General features: G+C 39.6%; 2 protein-coding genes across 3 annotated transcripts in view; one reads left to right on the top strand and one right to left on the bottom strand.

Annotated features, from left to right (window-relative positions):
- The window catches only part of SdhD (succinate dehydrogenase, subunit D), a 41,009-nt gene extending 24,830 nt beyond the window's left edge, over positions 1-16,179 (bottom strand). The window contains exon 1 of one of the 2 annotated variants that reach the window (XM_067143624.2): positions 16,067-16,179. The gene's annotated coding sequence lies outside the window, so the exon portion shown is untranslated. Of the gene's footprint in view, positions 1-16,038 lie in introns of both variants that reach the window. The other variant, XM_067143623.2, reaches the window with a different exon arrangement.
- Positions 16,180-16,618: 439 nt separating this feature from the next.
- Positions 16,619-16,841, top strand: part of Rtel1 (Regulator of telomere elongation helicase 1) — a 168,671-nt gene continuing 168,448 nt past the window's right edge. The window contains exon 1 of the mRNA XM_067144670.2: positions 16,619-16,691. The gene's annotated coding sequence lies outside the window, so the exon portion shown is untranslated. The remainder of the gene's footprint in view (positions 16,692-16,841) is intronic.

Here is a 16,841-nt window from a genome sequence, read left to right as displayed (position 1 = left end):
ATAATCCTAAAAATTACAAGACTATTTTAAATATATGCCGGCACATTTAACTCAGGTAAGTGCCTCAGTAAAATAGTTCCTAGTTTTAGGAGAGAAATGGCAGAAACTGACCCCTGTTAAACAGAAATCAAATCAGCAATGTTTCGGGTAGGTTGGCTGCAACCATGGGCCGCGGCAGAAACGCGCCGGAATCTCCGTTAGAACAGCACATCTCTACTGTGCCTCTCATTGGCTCCCTCAAGGCCAGTCGAGCGAGACTTGGAGTATTTGGTCCGCTATGAGAGAGCGCCCTCCTGCGCCGGGCCAGCAGCGCATCGGGCCGCAGTACAGTACAACTCGCGCCCTTGATAATAATAGTAAAATATTTCGCTAATTTAATGGAACCCCGTGGGGGGCGCGCGCCTTAGCGCCTCCCAAACGAGCCGCCACTGCTTTTTCACTTTAATTGTTAAGACTCGCAATCCTGTTTTTAAGAACAAAACTAAATCTGACATTATGAACTACCTGGGTATATTTGACCTGAGAAGCTGTTTACAGTTCTCTGATCTATGTTACCTTCACAAAATAATCAATGACTACACCAAATGTAATACTGTTCCGACGTACTTCCCTATACACATTCCTCCCTGCCCTACACGCAACTGGCACACTCATCATGTGTACCGTCCACGCCTAACCTTACAACAATGCTCTATCTTCCACTGTCTCCCTACTCTTGGTAACTCGCTACCCAATATCGACATATTCACACCTTCGCTTCCTTCAAACAAAAAATTAAAAGATTCATTTGAAGTCCTCTCCAGGTTTCTTTTTTCTTCTGTCCCTACAAGCTTCGACCTTTCTTCTTCCTAATTTCTGTAACCGACACTTACCAGTTATCGTCATCGTTACATTGTTACTGTTAAAATTGTTAATTTATTGTTGTTACTTAATATTATTGTTTACTCTTTTGTTATCTTTTATACTTATTTAAACTTATTATTATTATTAATGTAAAATGGCCCTCCATAGGCTGTATAAAATAAATAAATAAATAAATAAATAAATAAATAAATAAATAAATAAATAAGCTCTCATGCATCTCTGTAACTGGCTTGATATTAGGTACTCAAAGAGCCATTCCTAAATTTTTTGTCAACTTTTGCAATACCTTTGGGCTGAAGTGAGATTTTATCTGCAACATTACCATTACTACTCTCAAGAAGTCCATCATGATTTTGAAGAACCATGGTTGTGGACCTCAAATGTTTGACGTGCCTCACTCTTCTCCTACTCATAAACTTCATACTCTCGCTTGTATCTATCTGTATCTATTATTATTGTTCAGGTAATCTTTGTCGTTGGGCAACCTGCAGCTGTTGCAGGAACATTGTATAATAAAATCTGATTGCTGCACAATCACAATATATCAATTAGCTCCCTCTGTAGCTCAGTAGTCAAATGTTGGCCTCTGGATCCCAAGAGTGAGGGTTCAAAACCAGCAATGTAGTCAGACTTTTGAACAAAAAAAAAAAAAAAAAATCCATTTGGCACTACATGTTATACGTCAATATGTTAAAAAAAAAATCTCTGTGACAAACTGAGCACATACCCAAAAAAAAAAAAAAAATTGAAGCTTGGCAATAGATTGACCAACAGAGTTCCAGTTTCTCTGCCATCTGGTAGAGTAAAATAAAACATCAAAATTGACTACAATATCAAGTCACTTTCACTAAAAACTTTTGTGCATTTTTATGACTGCTTAGCTTCAATTGTTCTTACAATCAGCAAAATCAGTGTATATCTCACATCTTCCAAAATTCCTACAAAGACTGGCTCATTGGCAGATGAAAACAAAATACTAGATAGCTCGGTGTTCATTTTAATGGCATGCTTGTTGATCCAGAGGGCTGTGCCAGCTCAGAATTACCCATGCTCGACTGGCCTCGATACAGAACCAGACTAACAAGGTACCCCCCCTCCCCAGGTTGCCTGGGAGATGTCTGTAATCTTTATTTTTCATTTCTACGTTTCTATCCTAAACTTCTTAAATTTCATTTCTCTTACTGTCTAGCCAGCCTCTCTGCCTGTGGTAGAATAAGTTTTCCCCACTGTGGGTGGGGGTGATAGAATAACGCCCACGGTAACCCCTACATGTCGTAAGACCCGATGTCTCTCAAAATGGAAGCATGGTATGGTGACCACGGGGACCTTATCTGAGTCCTGGAACTGCTTCCACTTGCACCAGGCTCCTCACTTTCATCTATCCTATCCGATCTCCCCTGATCAACCCTTGGGTTTTTTCCAACCCCAACAGTATTAGATTGCGAGGTCTAGGGAGCCTTTCATTTTCACTCCCTTCATGGCCCTTGTCTTCCTTTGGCCGATATCTTCCAAGCTTTTTCTCTGATTAGTGTGAATAGAGAATGGTTGCCCAGTTGTACTTCCTCTTCAAACAATAATCACCACCACCACTCTCCTGTCCCCATGGTCTGTCATTACTACAAGTAATACACTGCTGTGCAAAACTTAAGGACGAGATAGATAAAGCAACTCTGTGAAAATGAATAAAAGTGCGGTAACATGTTGCCAGAGGTCTCCCACACATGCAGAGAAACCTGGTGTGAGGTCAGCGCAACTATAGTATCAAGTGGGTCTGGCCTCACAAAATGAGGCATCTGAAGGAATGGAACAAGACAGTGCAAGTCAATCAGTGAGCTGTTACGGTGCACTGGGGTGGTGTTACTCATTAAAACATAGCTCAAAGACAACATTCGGATGACTTCACACAGGGAAAAATCATCAGAAAACTGGAAGGACGAAGTGTGACGAGTGTAGCCCAAGAGTTTGGTATTGCTCACAGCATTGTTTGATGTGCATGAAGAGCTTTCCGAATCACAGGCACTGCTGCCCAAAGGAGAGGAGGGTGTCGACAACAGCCAACTACACCAGCAGATGACTGCTACATTGTGCAACAGGAAGAGGAGACTCGCGTTAAACAGCGGGTGAAGTTGATATCACATTTAACAGAATTGCAAGTTACCCAATCTCACGCTCACCAGTGGCACGGCAACTGCATAGGGAGAGAGGGGGGGGGGGTGTGTGTGTGTGTGTGTGTGTGTGTGTGTGTGTGTGTGTGTGTGTGTGTGTGTGTGTGTGTGTGTGTGTGTGTGTGTGTGTGTGTGTGTGTGTGTGTGTGTGTGTGTGTGTGTGTGTGTGTGTGTGTGTGTGTGTGTGTGTGTGTGTGTGTGTGTGTGTGTGTGTGTGTGTGTGTGTGTGTGTGTGTGTGTGTGTGTGTGTGTGTGTGTGTGTGTGTGTGTGTGTGTGTGTGTGTGTGTGTGTGTGTGTGTGTGTGTGTGTGTGTGTGTGTGTGTGTGTGTGTGTGTGTGTGTGTGTGTGTGTGTGTGTGTGTGTGTGTGTGTGTGTGTGTGTGTGTGTGTGTGTGTGTGTGTGTGTGTGTGTGTGTGTGTGTGTGTGTGTGTGTGTGTGTGTGTGTGTGTGTGTGTGTGTGTGTGTGTGTGTGTGTGTGTGTGTGTGTGTGTGTGTGTGTGTGTGTGTGTGTGTGTGTGTGTGTGTGTGTGTGTGTGTGTGTGTGTGTTCGCCTGACGACCATTACATTGTGTTCCGTTGACACCTGCACATCGGCGGCACCGTTTGCGATGATGCCAAGAGCATCAGGTCTGGACCGAAGAGCACTGGGGTCTAGTGCTCTTCTCAGAAGAGAGCAGATTCAGTCTGAGTAGCGATTCACGTAATCTCATCTGGCGAGAGGTGGAAACACGTAATGCAACATGTCCACAGGCACCAACAACCATCCAACAGTTGTCAACCGCGCTGGTGGAGGAATGGAACACCCTACCACAAAAACTACTAACCAATCTTGTGGCCAGCATGGGAACCTGTTGCAGAGCATGCATCGCTGTCCGTTGTGATCACACCCCCTTTTAAGAACCATGTCCCTTCTTTTGTGATGTCATGAGTCACAGTGACTTACGTGTAATTTATTATCTCTGTATAAAAGTGTCATTTCTGTTCGTCTCATCGCATATCCCTTTCAGTTGCGTACCGTACCATACTGTAGCAGTTCTTCCTATGTATGGTTCAAGATGATTTTTTAAAAATAATTTGCTTCACGTCGCTCCGACACAGATAGGTCTTGTGGCGATGGGAAAGGCCTAGGAGTGGGAAGGAAGTGGTCGAGGGCCCAGCATTTGCCTGGTGTGAAAATGGGAAACCATGGAAAACCATATTCAGGGCTGCCAACAGTGGGGTTCAAACCCACTATCTCCCGGGTGCAAGTTCACAGCTGCACGGCCAACTTGCCCGGTCTTTGCTGATGACATTGTAGTTTAGTGAGATAACGAAGAGGAAGTACAGACACAAGTTGATTTATGGAATGAGGAGATAATAAATTTTGTAATGGAGATTAGTACTGCAAAAAGCAAGACTTTGATCTTGACAAGAGGTAACAGAAAATCCAGGGGAGTGATAAAAATAGGAAATGAACCTATTGAACTAGTGAAAATTTTTAAATATTTGGGTAGCATGATGTCACAAGATAGAAATTTGGATGGAGAAATTGATTTAAGAATACATCAGTCTGCAAGTTCCTACCAGTGTGTGACAGACATTGTATGGAACAAAGTGAATGAAGTGCAAAGTTTTATATTTGTCCTATTACAAACCTATGCTGACCTATGCTTCAGTAGCCTGGACGTTGACTAAGCGGAACCAAAGTAAGATACAAGCAGCTGAAATGAGGTTCTTGAGGAGCATACAAGGAAAGACAAGACGAGATAGAATACGATATGAGGAAATAAGGAGAAGAGTGGGAGTGTGTAAACTTCAAGAAGAGATTGATATACAAAGCTAAAATGGTTTGGACACATGATGAGAATGCCAGGAGAGAGAATACCAAAGAGAACATTCATGGATACAGAGACTCGAAAAAGGCCTAGGGGATGGCCTAGAATGAGATGGAGGAACTCAGTTGTGGACTGTATTGCAAATAGAGGAGTCGATAGCAATAAAGTACAGTATGCGCCAAAATATACAGTACTGGAAATTATGTTAGTCTTAATGTCATTACTGTACCCGATGCATTTACTGGACGTATTAAAAATGGCGCCTACGGAAGGTAGAGGCCAGTCAAGGCAAAGAAATGTATAATAGGATATCGATATTGACGTATGCTAGGAGGCCATGACTAACTTAAACCTACCACTATGAAGGCGGTGTACAATGGTGTAGAATCGATAGAATTGTTTTTTAAAAAATAAGAAGGATCAAACAGATTATTATAAAAACTGACTTAAAAAAATTGACGTGGTGAGAACAAGACGTTCCGAACATCGCTCTCAGAAATAAGCGAGATTGGCAATATTTAGCGTGAAGTATTAAGCTGAGAAGACGGAAATATTGAGCGAATCGAATAGATAAGCGTCGAAATACTGTAAAGAGGGGAATAAAATCCTGAAGCTTTGAAAAATACGTCCAGATACTTAGACGCAAAGTCGTTTGAGAACCAGAACTTGATTGAGACGTGAGAGCTCGAGATTGAGCCACATTTAGTAAAAAAATAATCTCAAGGACAACCTAAAATAAAGTAGCAATCACCATAAAGAATATATATATTCTACGCAGAACCATGATGGATTTATATTTTCCAGAATCAACGCATATTGTCTACTGTGTTGCTGAACAGATGATGGCTTGCTAAATCGGCATAGACCAACCTGGAGGGAGATGTCACCCTGGCCGTTAAAACCACCCGACCCGTGTGGAGGAGGTCACTCTACCTGAAATACCAGTGGTGGAGATCCTGCCCAGTTCCCGATCCAAGGACTACGACCACACCGAAGAGCAACTAAGGCCTGAGATATTGAATGGCGAGCTAAGTAATAGTATTAAGTAGTATAATTTCTTATGTAGAGTATTACCAGTATATACAATAGATCTGAATAGCCTAAGCGTGAGATGATTAAGTGTGCTGTGAATATGAGAAAGTGCAGTGTGAAATATTTAAGACGATATCTTGTTACAGAATGGTAACGTGTTTACTACATTATTTTATCCAAGGATGAAGGTATACGAGTTAGAAATGCAACATAGTGTTACAGCTGTTTTCAAAGAATCCCGGTTAGTTAGAAAGATCCATGAGTGATGTAGTACTAGTCAAACCCAGTTACGTCACAGAGGGACGCATATTGAATTGGTTAAGTTACCATACTCTTTGCTGTGTGATTTTATTGAAAGGAAAGATACTGAATTTGGGGTTATATATGGAGTTGTATGATAAAATGCGTTTTGAGGAACGAATTCTGCGCTATTGATGAGATACGTATCGTCGTGTTTAATTAATATTGGAGGTTAAACGCGGTAATTATGGATGTTAAAAGAATTAAATATGGATTGAATTGAAGGTTAATAGTGAGATAATGGAAGTGTATATAGTATTTTAATTGATATATTGCGCAGATTAATAGGAAGTAAAGCGTATTTGATATATCTAATGTGCGATGTTGGAGCACATGTAATGCGACTACAGAATATAAGTATGCCCCAGGGAGGAACCATAGCAAGGTATGGACAATAAAATTACGTATATTTTAATGAAGTGTGAAAGTGGTTTGACAATAATAACAACCGGTGATGGGTAAATGAATACATGATTATATCATATTCTGAATGAATGGTTATTGCATGGAAGAACAAGCTTGTATGCAAGTAGTATGATAATGTAATGTTGAAATATCTTTGTGTTGGCATTAGCACACCTATATATGAAAAATGCTTACTGGCTACATGTATATCGAGCTGGAATACGATACATAAGAAATTATTTAGCTAGAGTAGGGAAATTATTTGAGATTTACGTAGGATATCATCAATGTTTTGTTAATCTGAAATATTATTAGAGCGAATACTTAGTTAGGAGCCGTAATTTAAGTGGCAATCGGACCGAGAAACTTAGTGCGTCATTCAATATTTCATTTTCTTCACTGTAGTCTGCACCAACGAACTCAGATAATTTTCAATGTAAATTAGGTCACTGATATTTGTATTCAGGACACATTATTCAAAATTCAGTTCATTTCTGCGATAACTTGAACAATGTTATGGTTGTATTTTTCGATGAAGGTATATAATTAACACCGTGAGTGATGGAATAATTTATTGATAAATCGAATTTTGACCGTGGTCTGAAGACTGTGATGTAATACACTTAAGTGACCAGCTGTAAATTTTAATGGGAAGATAATTCATTTCAGGAATACGTAACCTAGAATGTTAAGATGTAAACTTAGTTTAGGAATTAGGCAGCGCTGACCTTAAATATTTAATTCAGTAATTAAAATATTTATTTATTAGATTGATAATTGAAAGCTTATGAGCCATATTTGACATTGACCATTTCTTTTGCTAATCTTGACAGTTTAATAAATGTGTTTCTTGATTAGTTTTTTATATAATGAAATGAGTTTTCATTTATACAGGTAATCAATAGTTGTACTTAGTGAGTAAGGTTCTCGTTGTGCGGATATATATATATATATTTTTAATGGATGACTGAAGTTTGCGTTCACAAAACTACTACTGAGCGTTGAATTACGTTATTCTGAACCGCGTATGATACCGTTATTTCTCTTCGAACACACGTTAAACCAAACATAGAAAAATTAACCATTTTTCTGGAGGCATGAATACCCTGAGATATATATATAACTGACTAGTTGGGAATTACTGTGGTTACCCTGACCCGTAGGGTGCATTACCTTACTTATCGAGATGATAGTGTAAATGTTCAAAATATGCTCCATTGCGCTGTAGGCAGTGTTCATAACGATCACGCAGATTTTCCAACATATTCTTGAACATAGGTTGCTGCAGAGTCTCGAAGAACGAGACCATCTTCTAACGTAATGCAGGCACAGTTTTGGGTGGATCTCAACAACTGAAAATTTGCTCCTTTAACATTCCCCACACGTAAGCATCAAGTGGTGCGAGATCGGGGGAATGTGATGGGTAGGGGAACTCGGCCCCGCAGGAAATTACTCGTCCTGGAAAGGTTTCTTGCAGCATAGCCATAGTCTGTCGAGTGGTGTGGCAGGTCACCCCGTCTTGTTGGAACCACTGTCTATTCATATGCATTTTCCTGGCAGGACAAAACCTTCTTTGATCCTGAATAAATGGCCTGATCACCATGTTCCTATAGCATTCCTGGTTAACAGCAAGAGGTGCATCATCATCATTCTCTATGAAATACAGACCTAACACACAGTTTCCTGACACTGCACACCAAATTGTCACACGCACACTATGTAGTGGTTTCTGGACTATAGTGTCTGGCCTCTCGAAACTAAGAAAGCGAGTTGTTTGGTGATTGATGATGATGATGATGATAATAATAATAATAATAATAATAATTTCGTGTGGCTATTTCTAGCTGAGTGCAGCCCTTGTAAGGCAGACCCTCCGATGAGGGTGGGCGGCATCTGCCATATGTAGGTAACTGCGTGTTATTGTGGTGGAGGATAGTGTTATGTGTGGTGAGTGAGTTGCAGGGATGTTGGGGACAGCACAAACACCCAGCCCCCGAGCCATTGGAATTAACCAATGAAGGTTAAAATCCCCGACCCGGCCGGGAATCGAACCCAGAACCCTCTGAACCGAAGGCCAGTACGCTGACCATTGAGCCAACGAGTCGGACTGGCAATTGAAAAAACCGTCCAAGTGCTGGATCCTCATACACCATGGCCAAAAATCGTGCACAATATTCCACCCTGACTTGCCTATCGTGCTCCGTCAATCGTTGCCCAACCTGTATTCAGTACGGAAATCCACCTATGTCTTTAAACAATCGTCGAAGTGACGCAGGGCTGTTCGGCGAAGACTTCGCTTTGGAGACTGCAACACCTGACTGAGGACACGTCCATGAATTTCATTTGTGGACACAGTTACTGGCCTACCAGACCTTCCCTTGCGTTGACACAATACACTACCCGTACGATGAAATTTTTTAACAATAGATAGCATAACTGTGTTGCTAGGTGCTGGCTTATTGAAGTGTTCACGATATTGTTCCGCCACTAACTTTAAACTCTGCCCGCCTTGATATCCGTTTCCGTACGAGCGAAAATAATACTCCACTATAAACACTTTTTCCTCTGTCGCGAGACCCATTGTCACTTCCACTCACAGAGCACAACGTTCTTTACACAACTAACAATTCATCATGGCGATGTAACAACACGCAGACGCTCAGGCGTGCGTGTGCGTAAAAATGAGTACTGTATATTTTGGCACATACCGTACTAGAAGAGGAATGATGGAAAGATTGAGTAAGGTGGAGGGCTTTGGTACACTACCCTACCCAGAGAGAATCTGGAAAAAGGAATAGATGAAGAATATTTGCTTTACGTCCCACCAACTTCTTTTATGGTTTTCGGAGACGCCAAGGTGCCAGAATTTAGTCCTGCAGGAGCTCTTTAATATGCCAGTAAATCTCCCGACCTGAGACCGATGTATTTGAACACCTTCAAATATCCCCAGGCTGAGTCAACATTGAACCTGCCATGTTGGGGTCAGGAGGCCAGTGCCTCAAACATCTCAGCTACTCAGCCCTGCCCACTTTTAAGTAGCTGACCATTTAATGGTACAGATTTGCTGTACTACTGTCCAAGGTCTGTCTAGGGAGGTCAAGTCACAAATGCTTCTTATGGAGCCGCCATATTGGGTCTGTAAACAAGCGTAACCAAAGGCAAGTGTATTCGAATTTAGAGGATTTCAGTGCCGTACATTGAAATAAAAACAAAATACCAACTATTTTTCATAAATAATTTAATTGGGCATCTACTGTTCATGTATATATAACCGTATAACACTCACATGATATGAATACATTCACAGCTATTTGAATAGGAAGATAATTGACAGAGCCTGAATTTTTTTTTTTTTTTGAGAAACAAGAATCAACAGAAAAGCTCATGTCCTACTCTTTTACTTCCTTACAACTTTGTCTTACTGTGTTTCTTATTAATATCATCTGTCAAATACGTAATCTTATTGACAGAAACATAGAAATCTGTACAGTACCTCTGTCATATGATTACCGGTAGGCCCTACATGAAATACTGAACTTGAAGTACTGTACTTAAAGTAATAAAAGACAGTTGTAATAAATTACCTTCAGGGTTTTCTTTATTACGAAAGTAATTACGATACTGCATTTCTAAAAGGTTATTCCAGTATGTTGACAAGCACTGAATCCCTCTTGAGTTGAGTGCATTAAATTATGTACGGTAACCGTTGTTAACCAGTCTTGTGGTATTTCTTTAGGTTCTAAGGAAAAATACTCTGCACATGTGCAACAAGAGTGATGTTCTTAGCTACTCTTAACTAGTTTATTGATAACCCATGCAGCTATATAGTACAAAGTGGTGGTGGTGATTATGGTTTTAAGAGGAAGTACAACTGGGCAACCATCCTCTAAACACTAATCAAAAGAAAACAAATGGAAGGGGTCCAACACTTCGAAAAATGAAGGTATCGGCAAAAGAAAGATGAAGGCCACAATGTGTGTGGAAATTAAAAACTTCCTAGGCCTCGAATGCACTAATGCCGTTGTGGTCGGGAAAGAACAAGTGTTGATCAGGGGAGGTCGGATGGGCTAGAATAGGTGAGAGCCTGACACAAGTAAGTGAAAGCAATGTAAAGACTCAGTTAAGGGCCTCATAGTCACAACCCAAACTGATTTCCCCCTGTGGGCGGAGGCAATAGAATAACACCCACGGTATCCCCTGCCTGTCATAAGATGAGACTGAAAGGGGCGTCAGGAGCTCCTAACTAGGGAGCGTGGGTTGGCGACCATGGGGCTCTTAACTTAACTGAGTGCTAACATTCATGCATATAATAATAATAATAATAATAATAATAATAATAATAATAATAATAATAATCATCATCATCATGAAAATGAAAACCTACAACCTGTTTTCCAGTCATTGACCGGGTCAGGGATGGAATGAATGAAGCAGATATAGGCTATTAGTACGTTGGGGTCGCCTCTCCCAAAGTGATTTATTAACGACTGACAGATGCTATGAAATGAGAATGGAGAGTGTTGCTGGAATGAAAGATGACAGGGAAAACCGGAGTACCCGGACAAAAACCTGTCCCGCCTCCGCTTTGTCCAGCACAAATCTTACATGGAACGACAGGGATTTGAACCACGGTATCCAGCGGTGAGAGGCCGACGCGCTGCCGTCTGAGCCACAGAGGCTAATAATAATAATAATAATAATAATAATAATAATAATAATAATGGTTAAGAAAATTAAAGCCATTGGTAGACAAGATTCCATAAGAAATAGAAATTCAGTCACTATTATTAAGTTAACCTAGGTTAGGCTATTTTAGGGATTACATTAGGATATTATGTTAGGCTACAGTACGTTAAATTACAGTAGTTGGTTAGTGCGAGTGTTGTGATCTTTAAGTATTTGTCCAGCCATATAATGTACTCCATAGAGCATTCAAGATGAATGAAATATAGCTGTAAATAATAACTACAGTACCGTATAAGACTGCTATTAATAATTGTTGTTGTAATGATGGCAAGCTGGACACAAATTGTTATTTTGAAGTGATAGGCCAGCGAAATTAACCATTTACGGTCAAAATTCCTGACCTTTCCGAGAATTGAACCCGGGACCCCTGTGCCAGCACGCTAACCATTTAGCTATGGAACCGGACACATGAAAAGGAAATTTTCATAAACATCAATACTACTATTACACATTTCCTGATACTTTTCTTGCTTGTTTTGAAATACAGTTCTCTTTCTTTGGGAGGTTTCCTATTATATGTCAAAGACTTTGGTGGATTAGGGACGTTGAAAATTGTTGGGATGGAATTCCACTTGAGTAATTTACGTCCATATGCCCTCTTTAGTTCCAATTGCAATTCTTAAAAATCATGCTAGAAGAAAGTACATAATAAGACCTATAAATATAAAACATCGTTCATATAAACATATTATTATTCAGGAATACTGTAATACGAATGTATAACTTCACTAACCGCGCACAAGACGGAATTATCTGTAGATTGCCATTTGTCACGCCTACAGTTTTGTACCCACTGAGCTCTCCTTTGCTTATCTCTCGGGAAGTGAAAAACACTAATTCCGTCAGTTGTCTTATTTTGACAATTTGGTGCGGTACAGTATCCCAATTTCCTTCAAAATACAAGTAATAACTCACGTCATTACATCGAGCACGCCCACAAAACAACGATATTTAAGACCCAATATGGCCGCCACCACAAAGGATTGTGGTAGCGTGACCAGACCTCCCTAGACAGACCTTGCTACTGTCCATTATCTTAAAATTATGTTTATATACGGATGTATAATATGCAGGAAAATATTTGAAAAATAACTAATAGGACAATGGGGTGCTAGAATCCTGAAACGGATACAATGGCACGGCTTAGGAATTTCCTGGGTGTTGCCATTTCAAAACTGATACAGTCGAGGAGAGGACGAAGTTCTTTTGAGAATTCTACAAAAGTCTTATGGGGAGGGAATCCTTTTTTCCACAAATCCAATATCCAATGTATAGAATTGTACGAATAATAAAATTACCGAGCGAGTTGGCCATGCGGTTAAGGGTGTACAGCTGTAAGCTTGCATTCGGGAGATAGTGGGTTTGAACCCCAGTCGGCAGCCCTAAAGATAGTTTTCCGTGGTTTCCCATTACCACACCAGGCTGTACCTTAGTTAAAGCCATGGCTGCTTCCTTCTCTATCCCATCGTTGCCATAAGACCTATCTGTGTCGGTGCGATGTAAAGCAACTTGTAAAAGAGAATTATAAGAATAAGAAATTTGGAAAAAAATTACCTGATAGTGCTGTATTTGAAGATCTGCCATGTTAGACCTACTTATATTTCAAGTTAATCTGATGATTCTTTTCCAAGAACACGTCAATAACAGAGTCCTCAAACGATGGGCGTTTCTGAAGTTCCCGAAGCAATTTCTTTTCCACTGATAATGCAGAGAGAGCAGTTAGATTATTTTGAACATGCGTATTGCGTAGATGGGTATGAATTCTCTGGACAGCTGAAAATGAGTGTTCTGCTGAATTGCTACTCACAGGAATTGTCAAGATCAGTTCACTAAGCATCTTCACTTCTGGCAGAGCATCTGCAACTCCCATCTTATACAAATCTTGATGAAATTCATAAATCTGTTTATTTCGAAATTCAAGACATGAATAAACATAATGAAGTTCACTTCTTAAGCGCATTATGTTAAAGTATTGCCCATAATGTTTAAGTAATGCATTAAACTTATCTTCTGGGAAGGCCTTGTCATACTCATCATATTTCGTACTATCAAGTATTGAAAGAAACTGCAACTGATCAATGTCCGAGAATCTATTATTCACTTGTGTGATTATTGTATCGATGATCTCATTAAATAATCTATGGTACGATTCTTTCATTTCATTTCCGTCCATATCCATTCTCTGTCTCTTTTTAGCAGTCTCTTGTTCTTCACTAGATTCAATCTTCGACCAAATCACCTCATCAAAATGTTCATGCAACAAACTCAGATGGTTTTTGAAGTCATCTACTTTTTGTTTGCAATAATAAATATCATAGATTTTTTCCTGCAAAATGCCAAACAAAAAATCTAACTGTGGGAACACACATGAAAATACTGTCAGCAGAAATATAAAATCAAAGCTCAAAAGAGCATGATAATATCCCATGGCACATGCCCTCGTTTCACCATCCCATATGTCTTTATCTACCATCATTGACTGAAAGAGCATTACAAGTTCAGTTTTGAAGTGAAAAATAACGTCTATCATTCTGCTTCTATAGTCCCATCCAGAGGCAGATACTGTTGACATGCGTTCTTTTACCTCATCATCTAGAGCTTTCGTTCTTTTTTGTGATTTGGAAAAAAATGAAGACATTCCTGCAATTGTCTGAAAAAATATTTTGCACGGTTTAATATGACTAGTTGATTGCTGTAAAACTAAATTAAGCTTGTGAGCATAACAGTGGACAAAGACAGCCTGTTTGTATTTTTCTCGAACTATTGTTTGTAAACCACTGTGCTCGTCAGCCATCACAGCTGCCCCATCATAGGTTTGTGCCACAAGTTTATTTCCACATTTAAATTCCTCCATGGAATCAAATAAAACCTTGGACAACCTAACTGCCCTGTAGTCACTACTGACATCACAAAAACCTATAAATCTTTCTTCAAGATTTCCATTACATGTGACATAGCGAAAAATTGTTGATAACTGGGATATATTGGGCAAATCACTCGATTCATCCATGATAACAGCAATAAAATTTGTTTCACAAATTTCCTTCTTAATTTCATTAGTCAAAACACGAAAAACACATTCAATTAAATCATTTTGAATGTCATTTGAATTTGATGTTCCAAAAAACATGGTAGCAGTCTGAAGGTTGTGGTCTAATTTGTCATCAGTTTGAGCAAGGAGGTGTAAAAGTTCCACATAATTGCCTCTGTTCATTGAGTCATCGGACTCAGCCCTACCCCCAAACGGAAGTTCTCGCTGGGCCAAGTAACACACCACACTTATTAAACGAGACATTACATATCTGTTTCTTTTCACAGATTCATTGTATTTTTCTGTTGATTTTTTAAATGTCTCGCTTAATGAGAAGTCTATTCTCGTTTTGCCAAAACGTGCCAGAGAAACAACGGATGAAACATGCTTTATAGAATTTTCGTGACGCACGCGAATAACACGGAAACTATCCATATTACTTACACCATATCTGCTCCAGTTGTTGTTTTCATTTGAAAAAAGTAAACACGGCCAGCAAAAGAGTCTTGATAATTTTTCACTACCGCACAGCCACGGTGATTCTGTATACCATGATACATTAAAATGTCTTTCGAAACTTCCATGTGATTTAGTCTTTAACTCTTTTAATTCAGGAGTTGGTCTACCATTCGAAATAATATTACTTTTCTCAATAAATGTACGTGATCCTAAGGGGCGGTTTAAAAGGCTTTCTATAACACAGTCACTATCATAGGAGAATAATTCCCCAATCAATTTAGAAGCCATGCTTGCGGAATACGGGCCGTAATTTTACCAGGGAAGCAAATTACCGTTCGTCTTTGTGATTAACCGGTAAATAATTCACACCAAGCGATATTCAGTCACCATGGCATCGAAGGTCACTTGCTACACTCAGCGTTGGTCAGTTTGCCGTTGGAGTGCTGTAGGCAACATGGCGTAAATCGGAAACATTGAAGGTGGTGTTTGTATGTAGGCTTATAATGTATCAGTACAATTATTCGCTGCTAGATAGCAATAATATCTTTCCTTGACATGTGTTACAGAGATCTGGTGGATTTAGATTGCTGATCGCAAATACAAATATAATGTACCTATTTTCTGTGTGTTGCCGACGAGCAACACCGGCAACGTAACGCCAGTCAACCCCCCCCCCCCCTCCACTTGCATACTATCAATTCTGGTAAATTTTGAATGGCGCTTTATTGGTCCAAAACACCTAAGCCGCCTCCTATCAAACACATTGTAACCTATACCTATTACCTGATAGTAATTCGCAGCTACAGTTTTGTAATCTGAAACTAGTATATAAAACACGAATGCTGTTTTCGATCTCCAACTCTTGTACCTAAAATCCGATATTCCACAAATCGATTTCGAGTAGCTCGTAGTTCGAACCATGGACGCTTAGATGAAAATCCAGTAGTTTCTTATTTCCTAATATTGGCGTTTATAGACAGAATACTGTTAAGAAACAAATCCTTATCCAATACAAGCCCAGCTACCAATCAATGAGAAAATGATGCTCAACCATGGAGCCAACCAAAATAGGGTTAAGTTACGTACTTATGTACTAATACCGAGCGTTCGTAAAAATATGTGATATATTCACCAAGATAATCACTCAAGAAAAATAATTTCATAAAAAACGTGGAGAGCACTTTCGATAGTAACCACTAAAGACAAAATCTGATACAGTACCCGAAATATCTTCAGAAGCTCAACTTACTCGAACTCGAAGAGAAAATATTTCGTCCTTCGTCGCAAAGATTGCTCTTCTTGCTCGCACCTCACTCTCTCGCAAAATTATTCTTCATAGCCAACTATAGAGAGTCAACATTCCTCGTACCGAGCATTTGTGTTTTTCTGCTGTGAATTGAATATGTTATCGTTGTAAATATATATTATTTCTCTTTTCTGTTTTTGTTTTTTGCTATTTGACCGCACCGACAAAGACAGGTCTTATGGCAATGATGAAATAGAACAGGAATATAGGAATACTTGCTCTTTACCAAAGATTATGTGACACTTTACTATTGTTGGCAATGCTCACTTACATGTGGTAGCTGAAACGCGCAACTCAACTCCTCCAATGGCGGTAAAAGGGAATGTATAATAGTTAACTTCGTTATATTATACGTGTGCTATTAAGAAACTTTCTTTTGCCGAAATGGTATTGGACTTCTATAAAATTTTCTAAGGGTTATATCATACAAGGAAACATACAGCCCGTTGATGGAGAGATGCAGAATATGTTTTCTTTAATAGAGATTCCATTATCTAACCTATAAGGTTCACAGTAATTATCGACATATTATAAAATAAATTAAGAATACATCCGCATCGATTCAGTCGTGAGTATCAATTCGTATGATTACGTATCTTTAGAATTCTGTTCTCCTTACTATTGAAGTAGCATCATCTTACTTGTAGGCTACTATTTCTATTGATCAGCTGTATGCGAGTGACATTCAGACCACATTCTCTTAGGTCCCGGCGGGCCA

The sequence above is a fragment of the Anabrus simplex genome, chromosome 3 (assembly GCF_040414725.1).
Source record: "Anabrus simplex isolate iqAnaSimp1 chromosome 3, ASM4041472v1, whole genome shotgun sequence".
Lineage (NCBI taxonomy): Eukaryota > Metazoa > Arthropoda > Insecta > Orthoptera > Tettigoniidae > Anabrus > Anabrus simplex.
The sequence above is the reverse complement of the archived record's forward strand: the minus strand, read 5'-3'. Positions and strand labels throughout refer to the sequence as shown.